At 43.5% G+C, this 14,544-nt stretch overlaps 1 protein-coding gene across 28 annotated transcripts in view; it reads right to left on the bottom strand.

The window, feature by feature from the left end:
* The window catches only part of MAP2 (microtubule associated protein 2), a 216,166-nt gene that overhangs the window by 118,771 nt on the left and 82,851 nt on the right, over positions 1-14,544 (bottom strand). For 13 of the 28 annotated variants that reach the window (XM_058027808.1, XM_058027830.1, XM_058027829.1 and 10 more), the window contains exon 3: positions 5,138-5,203. The exons of 1 other annotated variant lie outside the window; for it this stretch is intronic. The gene's annotated coding sequence lies outside the window, so the exon portion shown is untranslated. 14 more of the 28 variants (XM_058027833.1, XM_058027834.1, XM_058027810.1 and 11 more) reach the window with 7 other exon arrangements.

A 14,544-nucleotide genomic window follows, 5' to 3' on the forward strand; every position in this document is an offset into this window, starting at 1 on the left:
GGCATCCCCCTGGCCTGTGCAGTGCTGCCAGAAGCTCACGTGGGGCCTGAGAGCACCCTGACCAACACTACAGGTTGCACAGCTGCACAGGAATGCACAGGCAGGTGTGCAGAGCAGGAAGAACCAGGGGCCTTCTCCAGAGCAAAAATGAGACACCAGTTCAGCAGAATCTCCTCTCTGCTGTACTATCTATGCTTGGACTGTGCTGCCCTGTGCTTGCAGTTGGCAGTGATTTGTCAAGGAACTTTCCACAGAGGTGTGTTGTTTCCACATCTGCACTTCAAACACCTGAAATAAATGTTTGAGGATGTGCAAGTCCCCAGAGCTCTCCCATGTATCTTTTTCTCCCCAGGCAAATTCAGGGCTATGAATTCTACCATAAGATCAAGCTTCTCAGTATCAAATGCTACCGTGCTGAGGAGCAGCAGAGTGCTCAGGTCCCTTTGGGCATGTGGAAGGAAGCAACTTGGGAACCACAGAGACTGAAGCAACTGGATGATACAGGGACTTTTATCCTGTCACTTAATGCACACCTCTGATCTTCCCCCCACTACTCTCCAGCAGTCATGCACCCCTTCCCCTTAACAATGAGAAGGCAAAGAAAGGCACCTCCTTACATGTGATTCATTCTCTTTTAGCCAATTAAGACACACATTTGCATTTTTAAGCAAAATACACACACCTAGGTAAGAAAAAGTAGAGATAAATGCAGTTTACTAACCACATACACTGAAAAAATCACCTTATCACAAGAACTGGGATGACTCAGAAAATAAATGCAAATAGCTCCTGTGATTTAGCAGCGACTGACACCCAAAGTATTAAAATAAATTGCCCGTGATTTCTCGCAAGCTCCGTGCTAATGCACCCCATAAAAGGTCAGTGATAACAGCAGCAGTGCATAACTATCTAGAGGCTTCACCTGGTGGCAAATAATGGAATGAATTACCCCCTGAGCAGGATGGGAAAGGAAGTTAATCTGCACCTCCAGCCCGTCAGGGAATGTTCCAGGGAATGTTGTAAAGCATGAGTCAGCAGCATTGCTGCTACAGAGGACTCTCCTAGCATGCTACTGGCAACACACACTCTGCCCTTCTCAGCTCTGGTATGCCAGCTGAGGGTCCATCAGGAAACAGCCACTCCTTTGCATGAAATGGGACTGATTAATTGATTATTGTTTATTCATTAACATCTTAAATGTCATCACTGACCTCTATGATCATCATGCAATTCAATGCAGCAAAGAAGAAGAAAAAGTTAAGTTGATGAGTGAAGCTGGGAGAAATCAAATCTTAGTAAATGTATTTTAACCTTTTTATTATTACTGCTACTGCAGTAATACCACAAACACCTTTGGTACTGCAGCCAAGAAAAAACCCACCATTCTAAGCCTAGTGATCAATTTTCACAGCTTCCTATAACCAAGGATCTCAATCATTTTGCAAAGATGAATATTTCTCCTGAGAAATACACCGGCATTTCTTTGTCTGTTTTAGAGACAAAGAAAATAAGGAAGAGAAAGAGTATACAATTCCTTTCAGGAATTAACCTGGAAGTTTTACAGCCATTCACAGGAACCACAGGCCTGCACCTAATCAGGTGCACCTTCTTCCTCCAGCTGAGGCCATGTCAGCCCAGCTCTTGGTCCAGCTCATCCTCCATTGGATTCTTGGGGTTTTATGATTATTTTCTTGACAGGTTACACAAGGTCCTTTCTAACATTACTAAACCAAACCCCCGCTGTCTAACTATCCCTAGCTTTTAAAAATTAAATGTAGCTTGACAGAGAATTAAGGAAGCTTTTCTTCCTAGAAAAAACTGAACTGAATTCTTCCTTTACATGAAGAAAGCACTGCCATAACCTCACCACTCATGCCTCTGACCTTCCAGACAGGCAGCACACACACACAATGGCCAGAGCAGCTCTAGAGCATGCCCTGCCCTGCCCTGCCCAGCTGGCAGCACACAGAAACTGGAATAGTGGAAGCTCTGGCATGGGAGGAGAGAACACAAGATGCAAATGCATATGGAAGAACTTTCATCAGGATGCACCAGCTCCAGTCTTAGTCACTGAAAGTTTGATGTAGATTATATTCTCTGCAGCCAGTAACTTTTGAGTCCCTTGACCAATTTCAGCCTGTTTTGTTACAGGTAGCTGCCTTCCTACAAGTCCCATGAAAACTGGCATTCAAGTAGAAAAAAGCTCACATTGCAGCTGAAAGAAAAGCCATAATGCAGGACCCCTATTTGCCACCAAACTATTTGCCTAGGAGACAGCCTTTATAATCAGTAAAACAGCAGGAAAATCATCACTGACAATTGCTCACCATCAAGCACAGGATAAAAATCAAAGTCAGCACCATTCACTCCAATGCTCAAACCACCCCTTGTTCCATGTAATGGAACAGGACAAGACAACACCAATCCTTGTGACCTAACCCTGGCAAGCAAACCAAGGCTGTTTAGACCCAGCCTGGAACAGCCATAAAGCCTCTTTAGCTCCTCTGTGAGGGTCACCAGGAGCAGGGTTAAAAGCCAGGTGACCATCTGAGGGCAGGGGCAGACACAGAGACCCAAGTTCACCCCTGAAGCTGCTCCCTGCAGGGGAGCCCTGGGGGTGGACTGGCACCATGTGTTTTGGCTCATTTGGCCACCATGTCACGTGTCCAATGGAAGGGGGGTGCCAACCATCACGTCACCCTGGGTGAATGCCTCGGAGCCCACACACTCTAACCCAGCACACCTCATTGCTGCTGCGCACTCTGGCTTCTCTTGCCTTTTGTATCAGCTAACAAAATGTTTTTCCTTTGATATTCTTTTCCTTTTGATGTCTTTTTGATATTCCAAGCCAACCCTGTGGCCACAGGTTTTTTACGTCCTGTGAATCTCAAATTAAATCTCCTCTTACAGTCTAAGTGCTCCTTACCTCTTCGTCACAAAAATTATATTGTTTGAAATAATTTCCATTTTTGCCAGGATAACATCTCATTTTCTTCTTTGCAGCCCAAAGGAATGATTTGTAACATGAATCTTAAAAACCCAGATAAAAGGAGGAGGCCAAAATGACTGCTAAATCAGAAGTACAAGAAATGTATAAGCATTTGTATATGTAGTAAAAAAATCCAGTCTCCACCAACTCTGATTTAATAACAAACAGCTGATGCCCTTTCTTTGTTTTAAGGATGCCATAGAGGACTGATAAGATGCTGTGCACAGGAGATAAGAGACATTTCCACAGCAGATAAAAACCTGCTGGGATCTAAGGGATCACATCGCCAAAAAATTGGGCTCTTTATCCACCAACACTATAAAAACCAGGCAGTTCTACTTGCCTGCTAACAATGCTATCATTCCTATTTGTGAGAGAGCCTTCTTTTCCCCTTCTCCAATGCTGCAGCAAAACCTTGGATTCTGACATCAAGCCCGGCAAGCAATATTAGTCCTTGAGACAGAGTTTGCAAAACATTAATGAAATCAGAATGAGACTGCAGTTTGGCTTCTTGCCTTGGACAGTGGAAGTGAAATTCAAAGTAGAGAGAAGAGAAGGGACTTGGTCTCAGCTAAAATCAAATCATTAAATGCATTTTTCACAAATTAAAGCATTTTAAACACTATTTACTACAGGCTTTCTTATTTCATTTAGTCTAGTGAAAACTGAAACCAGGAGGAAACAGTATTAAAAGCAGCTAAGATAAACTAGCAAGTAAAGGACTCCTTCAAAAAATTGTATTCAGCCAGGCAAATCTATTAGGTAAAAGCCTTCTTCCAAAGACAGAAAAACTACAAGGTCCAAGGGAATGGAAAGATGTGTAGAAAGGGGAAACAAATAAGAGAATTGTGTGCAAAAAAACAGGAGAGAGAATATCTAGAAAAATCCACAATGCTTTCCCTCAGGAAACAGCATCTATCAAGCAGTCCTATGGGTAAATGATATTGATTATTCACCACCTTTCTGAGGCATGCTTTGCTGTTAGCAAAGCCCACACCTTTGCCAGTGCCCAGGTTCTGGCCTGGGATTCCTCCCTGTCTGGGGAGCCACAATGGCCATTTCAGGAGCCCAGGCTTTCTCAAAGAGTGAAACATAACCACCTTTCCAGAAAAAATTCTGTGGGGTTTTATTCCGGTTTTTAAAAGGCCCCTAAAACTTTAGACTAAAGCCACATGCATATTGTGATTGCACACATTCCCTCCAGGTCCAAATGCAGACCCAAGAAATAGGAAACCTGTAGGGCACCGTAACAGAGAACATCATCACAAAGTCTGCTTTGGTGGGTGTTGGGTGAGAACTGGCACCTGAGAAGTTAATTCAAGATGGATAATGGATATACCTTTTTCTGTCTCCATCAAGGTGAAGGGAGCAGATTTTCAATCCTGCCTGGATTTTTTTTTTTTAACACAGTCCTCACTGCAAATCAATGAAATCTGTATTCCTTAACTACCTGGCACATCTGGAAGTCCAACACAAAGTAACTTAGAGATTTTATTCTGCAACATTTTACCTCCCTCTTTCCTTTACAGAGGCAAAGGCTTAAAGCAACCCCAGCCAAAAGGAACTAGGGGAAGAGGACAACAAACTGCTACTCCTGGGAGTTAGCAATGACATTGCCAGAAAAACCCAGCTTGCTTTCCTCCTTTTGATAGCAGGCATCATTTCTGAAGTGCCAGTGGTATGTGAAAAAGCCATCAGACAGATGCTCACCCAGCACTGACAGGCTGCTGGAACCAGGAGCTGCTTTCCTGGGAGAGGTTGTACCTGCTTGGAACAAGCCTGCCAGTTTAACCCTGTCCTTGCTGGTGCTAAAATCAGTATTATGACAAGCCCAAATGACAGGGGGCAGCTTGCACCTGTACTAACACAAGACAATAGGCAAGCACTCGGGTTTGTATCTCACATTTTGGTAACTGCAGCCAAAAGGGCTAATTAGTTACCTCGAGCATATATTTACACATCAAAAATAACTTCACAGTGCCTGGCACGACAATTTGAAAATCTCTGCGAAGCTGACAAACACAAACAAAAAAAAAAAAAACCCGAACCACCAACTATTGTTTAAATCAAAAAGGAAAAACAAAATAACAAAGAGCAGCCCACACCCAGTGCCACATTCATCCCCACATTCAAAGAGAGGCATCCTACCTTTCCGATCTCTGAACAAGAAGATTCCAATCAGCACGCTGCGTCCAAGGCTACACACTGAAGAATCTGCTAATACAAAACAAAGGGAGGGGCAAAAAAACCCTGAATTTTTGCTGAAAAACAGTTTTTAGCTATGAGAAAAGTTTTTCTTCTATCATACAAAGACAAAATATGCATAAACATATTCATATGAAGGTGTGTCTGTATATAACACACACTATGCATGCACCAATGTATAAACAAATCCACAGAAGTTTATTACCTATTCATTTGAATTCATCCAGCGTGCACTGCTACAGATTTTAATCTACAGCAGACAAAACCCAAAAAGCTCCAGCATAAAGGTACAACTCTCTCAAATCCTCAACAAGCAAACAAACAAAGCTGACATTTTTGAAATGAAATGATTACCAGCTCATATGCTGCCATACCCCAAAAGCCTATCCTTAAATAACTGCTGCACAATCATTCTCCCGGAGTGTTGTTATCCATCGGCTCGCTGCCTGTCTCCAGCCAGACGCAGTCTGCGAGCCACCAGCTTGTCTCTACCATGTGCACGCCAGGAAAAGGAAAACTGCAAATTAGCACAAGTCCCCGCAGCGGTGAAAAGGAAAAGAGGGTGAGTGGGAGAGGAAGAGGGAGTTCACTGGCCACAGAAATTTCGAGAACGACGCCAAGGCAGCCGGCTCCGCCATCATCCACTTACAATAGGATGCTGCACCTCGCGGCGGCTCAGGCGGTTTGTCAAGGGGCTGCTGGTATCAAATGCCTGACAGGCATTTTAATTGCATCCAACCAAGTGTGTCCCCAGGAATCAGGCCTTTAATGCTGTGAATATCATCAGCTGGTTCCTTTTGTGCTGCTGCCAGACACACACAAGGCTGTACTGCACACAGGCAGCAGCGCAGCCGGGTTCTGCCGCGATGCCGATCCAAACCCCAAACGGGGTTTATGGATGGTACATGACAAAAAGGAGGTCTGGAAGGATTTAGTATTTTCTGCTTTACAGATCAAGAAGGCAATTGGCTCTCCCTCTTTTATTTTTCTATCTAGTGCTGTTCACGTGTTGGAACCAGCCTGACTATGCTGCTATTTGAGCCTTGCATTTGCTTACTCACACCGAGGGGAAATAAAACCAGGGAAAATGCAGAAGTGCTGCAGGACTGCAGGGGCAAGCAAGAACCCTTCAGGACTAATACAAGAGTATAACAGGATTCACTGCACAGTTCAGCTCAGAAACAAATTCTTTGTGAAGTGAGGACTTCAGTTTTACTGCCACTATTCAGTTGCTGTGTCTGCTTTGATCTCATCTCCTTATTCCAAGGCTTTCTTTAGGACAACATTAATCTCAGTAGGAAAAGGAACCTGTGAATTTGGAAATCACCCTGTGTTCTGTGAGGAGCTGGGGTGCTGAACAGCTCAGCTGGGGAGGGATAGATAAATGAATTTTTTTAAAAAATATGAGAAAAACTAAAAGATGAACTGGTTTGTTTTCAAGCTTTTTTAGTCTGTAATAAAACAGCATATATAGCAAAGAAGCAGTCGGTGAGGAGTAACCAATGAGCCCAGGACACGCTTAAGGACTGAAGACAAGATTAAATTTCCCTGCACTCAGGACACACAAGTCAGCTAGGTTCACTCCCCAGCAGTAACCTGGTGTTTCTCAGTCCCTGTGACAGCAGAGTACACGACAGGGAACGCTGTCAACAGGAAAATGAAACATCTCCCCACCACAAAATCTGGGGGAGGTCCAACAAACCCCATTTACCCCTGAGTGCACCAAGGGGCTTACAGGAAGGAGTAACAAATTCATTACCAGGGGTTGTCTCCCAAAATTCTGGGGGTAGAGGGCTACAAAGGGAATCAATTCCCTTCTGCCTTCCCCCGCAACCACCGGATGACTTCACACATCCATCAACCCTTGCATCAAACAGAAATTCCACCCTCACTGCTATAAACAGATCTTAGTAACTTCAGAGCATCTTTCCTGAGCTGACAGTTTTTCCCCCACTCTCTCAACCACCACAGCAGCGAGGAGGATGAGGAAATGGAGGAAGGCGGGCTGCATAGGACAAGGATGACAGCAGACATGGCAGCAAAAAGGCCTTTTGGAAGGAGCAGGAAGAAACAAGCCGGAGTGGCACTAACGCAATTCTTGGACCTTTCCTCTGAAAAAGCTTCCTGTGACTCATGGCAAGGGGTGCCTGCTGCTGCCACTGCAAAGATCATCCTCTGCAGAAACCAAGGAAACCCTCATCCTGCCTCATCCTCCTCAGCTCCACCATTTACCAGTTGGTGCTTGTTCACAGCCTTGCTACGATCTCTCTGTCACTTCTCCAGCTCACTTCACTGGCCAAAGCAACCAGGAGCTGGGATGGTGGAGGAATAAGAAGTCCTGAAAACTGTCCTGCAATTTCTCTCAGATGTTCCTAACAGAACTCCTGTGGCTCACAAGGGATGGATACACTTTGCCAGCCTGTGTCCTACACCCTGGAGCCCGGGGATGGACCTTCAACCAGGTACCCAAACCACCTTCAGGCTGCTCATGCCAGCATTTCCAGAGACACAGTGGCTGCTGAAACAGCCCATGGCAAATGGCTTCGTCTTAAGATACTGCAAATAAAAACCAGCTTAATCATCAAGTTTGTTCTGGCTGCCCTGAGATATGTTTTCACACCTATAAAAATACTTCTGACAGGACAAAAGGCAGAGGAGGAGATGGGGATGAAGAGCCTAATCCAGATAGATGCTGGAACACAGAGAACACTCAGCCCTGTCTGAGATTTAACCTCATGTTTACCTGGCTTACTCACAGAAGTAGGAAACTCATCTCATAAAATGAATGCATCCCAACACAGTGAAAACACAAATGTAAGGAAGTTGACAAGTCAAAATCCTGGAAATTATTAAATTGCATTTTCAGCATTTTACTTCTCAAAGAGGAGAAAAGACATTTACCATCTCAGTAAATCTCACCACTGTGACTGAGGCCTGATCTAAACTCTACAAGATTTTGCTGGTTCAGGTGTGTTTTATTTCATTTCATTATCACATTCACACAAGATAATGAACTCAATTTCATTGCTGGCCAGCTGCAAACTGGGTCCCTCTGTGCAAGATGCTGGGCAAAACAGCAGACAGCTGCCATTACAAATTAGAAGAACCAAACCCCTAAATAGATATCGGTAGTGTTCTCCACATTTTCAGGATAATGAGGTGGTGGGGGGAGGAAAGAGCAATCATCAGTTTGGGCTTTCCCAAGGTCACACACAGCCTCTGCTCCCAAACAAAGCAAGATGCTTCCACAACCTCAGCCTAAGATCTTTCTACCCAAATCACTGCTGAAGCCTTGCAACCAGTGTTTAACAAAGGACTTGTGGGTTGGTTGCTTCTTTTTTAGCAAAGACTGGATAAACATTTTATGCAATGCTTAAAATAGCTTCCAATATCATCAGTGATGTAGATAAAGAGGCATAGGTCTACTGAACAGGAACTGCACCACTCTGGTAAAAATAGCCCTGGAACAGGGAATTTTCTTTTTATTCACTATTGTCTTAGCACTTGAAACAGGGATGACTGCCTTCTGGAGAGCTTGAGAGGAGACAAATGCTTCACCAGACTCTCTAAATATTGCCTCATCTTCTGCAGTAGTAATAAAGATCTGACTATCTATTTTACCATCCATTTGAGGGGGAAAACTTGGGGTTTTTCCCCTTCTCAAGGTAGAGGAAAAACAAAATAGAAGAGCATTAATTAATTCAAGAAAAGCAGATGCAGTTTAGCACACCAGTTCTTTCACAAGGGCTATGGAGTGAGGAAGGCTGGAGTCACTGTCTTCCTCTCTGTGGTTACTGACACAACAGAGGATGGATGTGGAGCAGTGGTGAAAAGCCACAGGCTGAGTTAGCAGCTTCTGTGGGTAACGAGGATTTCAAGGCAGGTTAGAAAGTTTCAGGATGCAGAGGAATCCTGGCTTTGGTTTTAGTCTTCTCCTCAAAGTACAAGCATGCAGGAGCTGCTCTGCCCACCTCATGCAGCCAGCCCAGGGCCCTTCAATCACACCATTTCCTTTACACCAGTGGTGCCACCGGCTTTGCATCCACAGCAGATCTCAACATCTTTACAGGACGCATCTCTCCTTCCTCCCAGGCCCTCAGTAAAACAGGCCTGTCCTGGTGACATTGCCCTTCCCCAGCATTCATCCAAAATCCTCCCCTATTGTGACCAGCTCTCTTGCAGCCACTGACACACCAGCTGATAAAACATGGGGTTCTGTGCAGCGTGATTCTATAAAGCATTTTCAAATCCCAGGCATATTACGGCCTCTCTTTCTCTTACTTCAGCTTATTTGTTTAAACATGTGAGACAGATATTTTCAGGCATAATCTCTCTTTTGTGAATCCTAGCTGACTCTCTTCAGCTAAATAATTGATATGCAGAATACCTAGAAAAGGATTTTCTATTTCTTTCTGTGCCAGCATGTCACTAAAATCAAGCTGGAAGATATAGGATATTCAAATACTCCCAAGTCTGTTTTTCAGAACAACCAATACTGCACCTAACACTTTGAAGCCACCAAATTCTTTGACTTTCTGAGGAAATCCTTCATTTCTGACTTAGAGACCAGTGAGAACAAAAGAGTAAGAAAGCAAAATTGATTATATGTGTCTGTTAGTCCCTAAATCTTGTATGTATATGTGGCAGAGATACTAGTGACAGCTGCAACACAAGTTTTTGTATAGTTACCCCAAAATAAATCCTCCCCTCTGTCCTGGGATGGTGAACAGCTTTATCTCACTGCTTTTTCAGCCTGCTGTTCCTGGGGTGCTATTGTCATTGACAATAGCTGTCATTGACAGCTGGGCAAAAACAAACACCCCAACCTCCAAATCCATCCACAGAGGAGAAGCAAAGAGCTGAGTGAGCAATCACACTCCAAATTTTGACACAGCAGAAGCAAACCTCCAGCTCAGAGAATCACTGAAACATTATGAAGACATCTGATGTGTCCCCAGTGGTACAGCCCCAAAGTGCCTTGGGACTGCACTGCTCCTGGAAGGCCACCCAAATTTTCAGCTGATTTCCTGTGTTTCCCCCAATATAAGAAGAACCAACCCTCCTGCAGAAACCAATGGCACCTGAGAGTGACTCTCCACAAAACCAGCTGACAGCACTGCACACACCCAGCACTGCATACACTCTGAAGGCTGAGACAGGGCTGTGCAGGCAGCACTGCATTAGTGGGAGGCTCAAAGATCACACCAGTGAACACACAGCCCTTGTCCTGATGGGTTTCCACGTGACAAGCTGTGCATCAAAGAGAAACACCAACTGTTTCTCCAACCTATCACATGGTTCATGACTAAGAAAATACTGCAGATAGAATTTGTACCACTTGTTCTCACCTTTTTTCTCTCCTGGTCTACCAGTGGGGTGATGAGTCAAGACAAAAACTTGCTTACTGTAAAATATCACAGCTACTGTAATAGAATTTATTAATGTATCAGTTTGTACTTCACTTAATCAGGTAACCTAACGCTTTTAAATTAAATGTCATGTCATAACTTTTAACAGAAGCCTTAGCTGTTATTCTGTATTGAATTTGTAAATAAAATATTCTAAACTAATGAATCATTTGTTGAAGCAGATTTTGCAAAACATGCAATTAAAATATAAACAAAGCTGGCATGGTCTTAAAGACATATAAAGCAGTAACTGCAATGCAAAATACACAGATTTAGCTGTTTGTCTAATCATAGGTTTTGGATGGTATTTCAATTCAAATACTATTTATATTTAGGAAAACGTGGTTTTTCAGTCAATAGGACATTAGTATACAGTTAATGCAGTAATGAAAATAGAGGTTTGCCTGAAACAGGTTGGTATCTGTTACCCCTTCCAGTGACAAGGTATTTGCTTAAAGAGCAATCTTTAGATCGATCAACTTGATTTAGGTCAACTTAAAGATCAATCTTTTCTCAGAAATATGTTCTCCAGCAGCTAAGTACAGGCTTCCTAACAGCTGCCAGGTGATTATTTTCTCTTACGTCCATACTTTCCTTCAAGAACTATTTTTTTTATTTGGTTAGCTCAGCTAACTGCTGTTCCTCGACAGCAAAACCAACCAGACAGGCGATGGGAATTGCAGAAACATGTAGTAACATGTAGCACAATTGGTTTCAACAGCTTCTCACTTAGCAACACTTTATGTAAGGAAGGCAGTGAGGCAGAAACCCATGGAAGAGCTGCCGGCAGGAGGGGAAGCAGCTCCCTGCTCACCTCAGATCACAGACAACAAAAGCAGCCTTATGAGCACACTGCTGGCCCTCAGCCTGACCCACATGGGCTCGGGCACGGCACTGCCAGAATGATGTAACAGCTTATCCCCTCCTGACATGGGCAGCCAGGCTGAGCCTGCCCAGGGCCTGCCCTGCGGATTTCCAGTCAAACCAAACGCAGCCAGCAGCTATGCCAGCCTCCGGGACAAAGCCCTGCTAAAACCACCAGAAGCCTTTCCTTGACTCCAGAATCTTCCTCTCAGATCCTCCTTGGATCAGAATTTGTATTTATGCACACTCCTGGAGCATTTCAGAGAGGTAAGGAGGGTTGGCAGTGTGCACTGCATGTTACAGACACTGCCTTTGCACAGGACCCCCTTGCAAGGGTTTCTTAATGGATTCTATCACATTTACTGTGAAATGAACACAGCAGATACTGTGGGCTAATTCATTAGCTAGTTATGATTGATTCTTGTTTTCATCATCATAAAAGCAGACTTCCTGTGGTTAACACAATGATTCCAATGCCCTCTTTGCTTACACACATTTGAGCCAGCCACTGCTCCACTGACCCCACAGCACTTACCACATCAAGGCTAGAATGTGTTTAATGACTGGAGACTTGGATTAGGTAACTTAAACACAGCCTTCACTCACCCTGGTCTCACAGCACTGTCCACAATGATTTTTAAGCTGTTTGTACATGCAAATTACTTCTCTCATCTGGACCAGGTAGTTGCCAGAGAGACTGTAGCTATTTCACAGCACTCACACTGTCCATGAGCTCAGGATACAAAGTGAAGGGTGCCACATCCAATCACCATCACAAGGGAGACTTTTGGGAAGTGTAATGTGATTATAGTCAAATCTAGTTTATCTGAACGGGGTAGAAAACATGAAAGCCATTAGACAAAAGGGATTTTTGGATAAATGAAGGACCTTAGAACTTATCTCATATGCCTCAAGGGACATGACCTTCTTTTAGATGAAGTGGTACTTTGATCCATGGGATTTTAGATGACAGGCCCACATGGCAGTGTGGCCAGAAAGTCAGCAAACTTCTGCTGCTGTTTCAAGGACTGGCACAGGACTCCTTGCTACCATAAACCATCCAGACACCGATTTACACTGGTCTCAAAGGATGGGCTGTTTAGCAAAGTGATCCCACAGCAATTCTACAGCACTGAGGAGAACACGATCTGGATTTGAAAAGGGGAAAGGTAGAGAGGAGGATGGAGAGAGGAGTTGCCAGTCTTGGCTCCTCTACCATCCTACCTGAGTTTCTTTGGAATACTTCCATTCTGTTTGGCAGGGAATAGAAGCATGGACAGCTCAAAAGATAAGGGTTTATGCTCTGTGCAAGGCTCTAGAGATACACATAACTAGAAAAGAAAGGCAGAACTGAGACAGTTTAGCAGCTTTAACAAACTCTACAAGTACATATGAAGAATATGCTAAGCTTTTTAAGAGCTAAATAGTCAAATAAAAATCATGCCGAAAACAGAGATAAATCCCATAAATGAGGGAAAGGAGAACTATGGGAACACAATCAGAAAAGCTAAGGAACAAATTGAATTATGATTAGCCAGGGACATAGAAGGCCACAAAAGAAGAATCTGTATGATCTGAAAAGCAGACAGGACAAGTCATGGTTCAGCAGAGAGGCAGAGCAAAGACAATGCACAGAAGGCTACAACTCAACATTGCTCAACTTTAACAAGATCAACAGTGAGCAACTATTGCCTATCATTGTTTTAAAAAGAAGCAAAACTTCAGGTTAGAATAGGAAAGAACAACTTAAGAAACACTCAGAACAAGGAAGATGCAGCTTAGAAACTTGTGTGGGTCCTCCCTGACCCAAGAAGAGCATTTCAAACTTCAGAACAAACCAGACAAGAGTCTGCTTTATCTTCACAAACATCTTCCCAAACCCCACACTCTCTCTCGAAACATCTCTTGAAGCTGTGGAAAATTACAAACCAATCAGTTAAGAGCCATCTTTGCAAAGACTTTGGAAAAAATAAACCAAGCAGTTTCCAAGTACCTAAATACCTATAGGGCAAGAGTACAACTTAAAAAATACTTCTGGCAATATCAGTTTGCCAACAAACTCATCTTCCCACCCCTGATTTTGCCTTCATAAATTTGGGTTTCACCCCAAGTTAGGATGAGTTTGTCACAGGAAAGCATCTTCCAAAACCAAGACCATTGGTTCACAGCAGCTCCCAGATCTAAAAGCAGGAAATCAAGGAAAAAAGGACTGAACAGCATATTGAGAGACAAAGCCTGAAACACATAACTAGACAAACCAGGAATAGGTAGCTGGGCACTTATTTGACAGGAAAAGACTTACTATGGGCAAAGAAAAGACAAACCAGAGTTTTGTTTATCCTAATGGGGATGCTATTCTTAAAACAGTGGGATAATTATTCCATGTTCTTTGGTGGTGGTGTCTCAGCTGGAGAAATGCCAAAATGTGGGGTCTGCACAGTAAGATAGATACTGGCAAACTTGGGAGAGTCCAGATAAGCAAAAGGGATAGTTTGGGAAAACATTCTTCTAATCTTTCCTTGTAAAGCACATGTTTTCAGATAGGTTTCTCCAAAGTACAGAAAAACCAAGCAGTAACAAAAATATTTCAGATAATATAATTTTTGAAGATAAAGGAAGGAAACAATTACATTCTAAATCAGTGGGGAGTGAGGGGGATCAAGGAAGGAGGAATAAAAGAGTAATTTACTGGACTAATTAAAAGCAAATCTTTGTGTGTGTGTGGCAACTAGAATCCCTGCTACTGAGGAAGGTTAAACTATTTATTTTTATACAAAGAGCACCAAGAGCAGTGCCTAGACAGGCTGGCATCCTCCTTCAAGAGAATAAGGATCCTGTTGTCCTGCAGGAATCTTAGTTTCTCTAACTGGGCAACTGGTACAGCTTCCAGCAAAACTCAGCTGGCCACAGGACTAACTTATATTGCCTTCTCTCCATCCTTCCCAAGCCTAATGAGAATTGCTGGAGCAGAATACAGCACTGACACAGGACTTCTTAATTCCTAGCTGGAATACTGGCCATCTCAGCCCCAATTTGCCATGAAGGTCCAGAGAGCTGCAAAGCCTACAGCTTCAGGGA

This window comes from Melospiza georgiana, chromosome 7 (assembly GCF_028018845.1).
Source record: "Melospiza georgiana isolate bMelGeo1 chromosome 7, bMelGeo1.pri, whole genome shotgun sequence".
NCBI classification, from domain to species: Eukaryota; Metazoa; Chordata; class Aves; order Passeriformes; family Passerellidae; genus Melospiza; species Melospiza georgiana.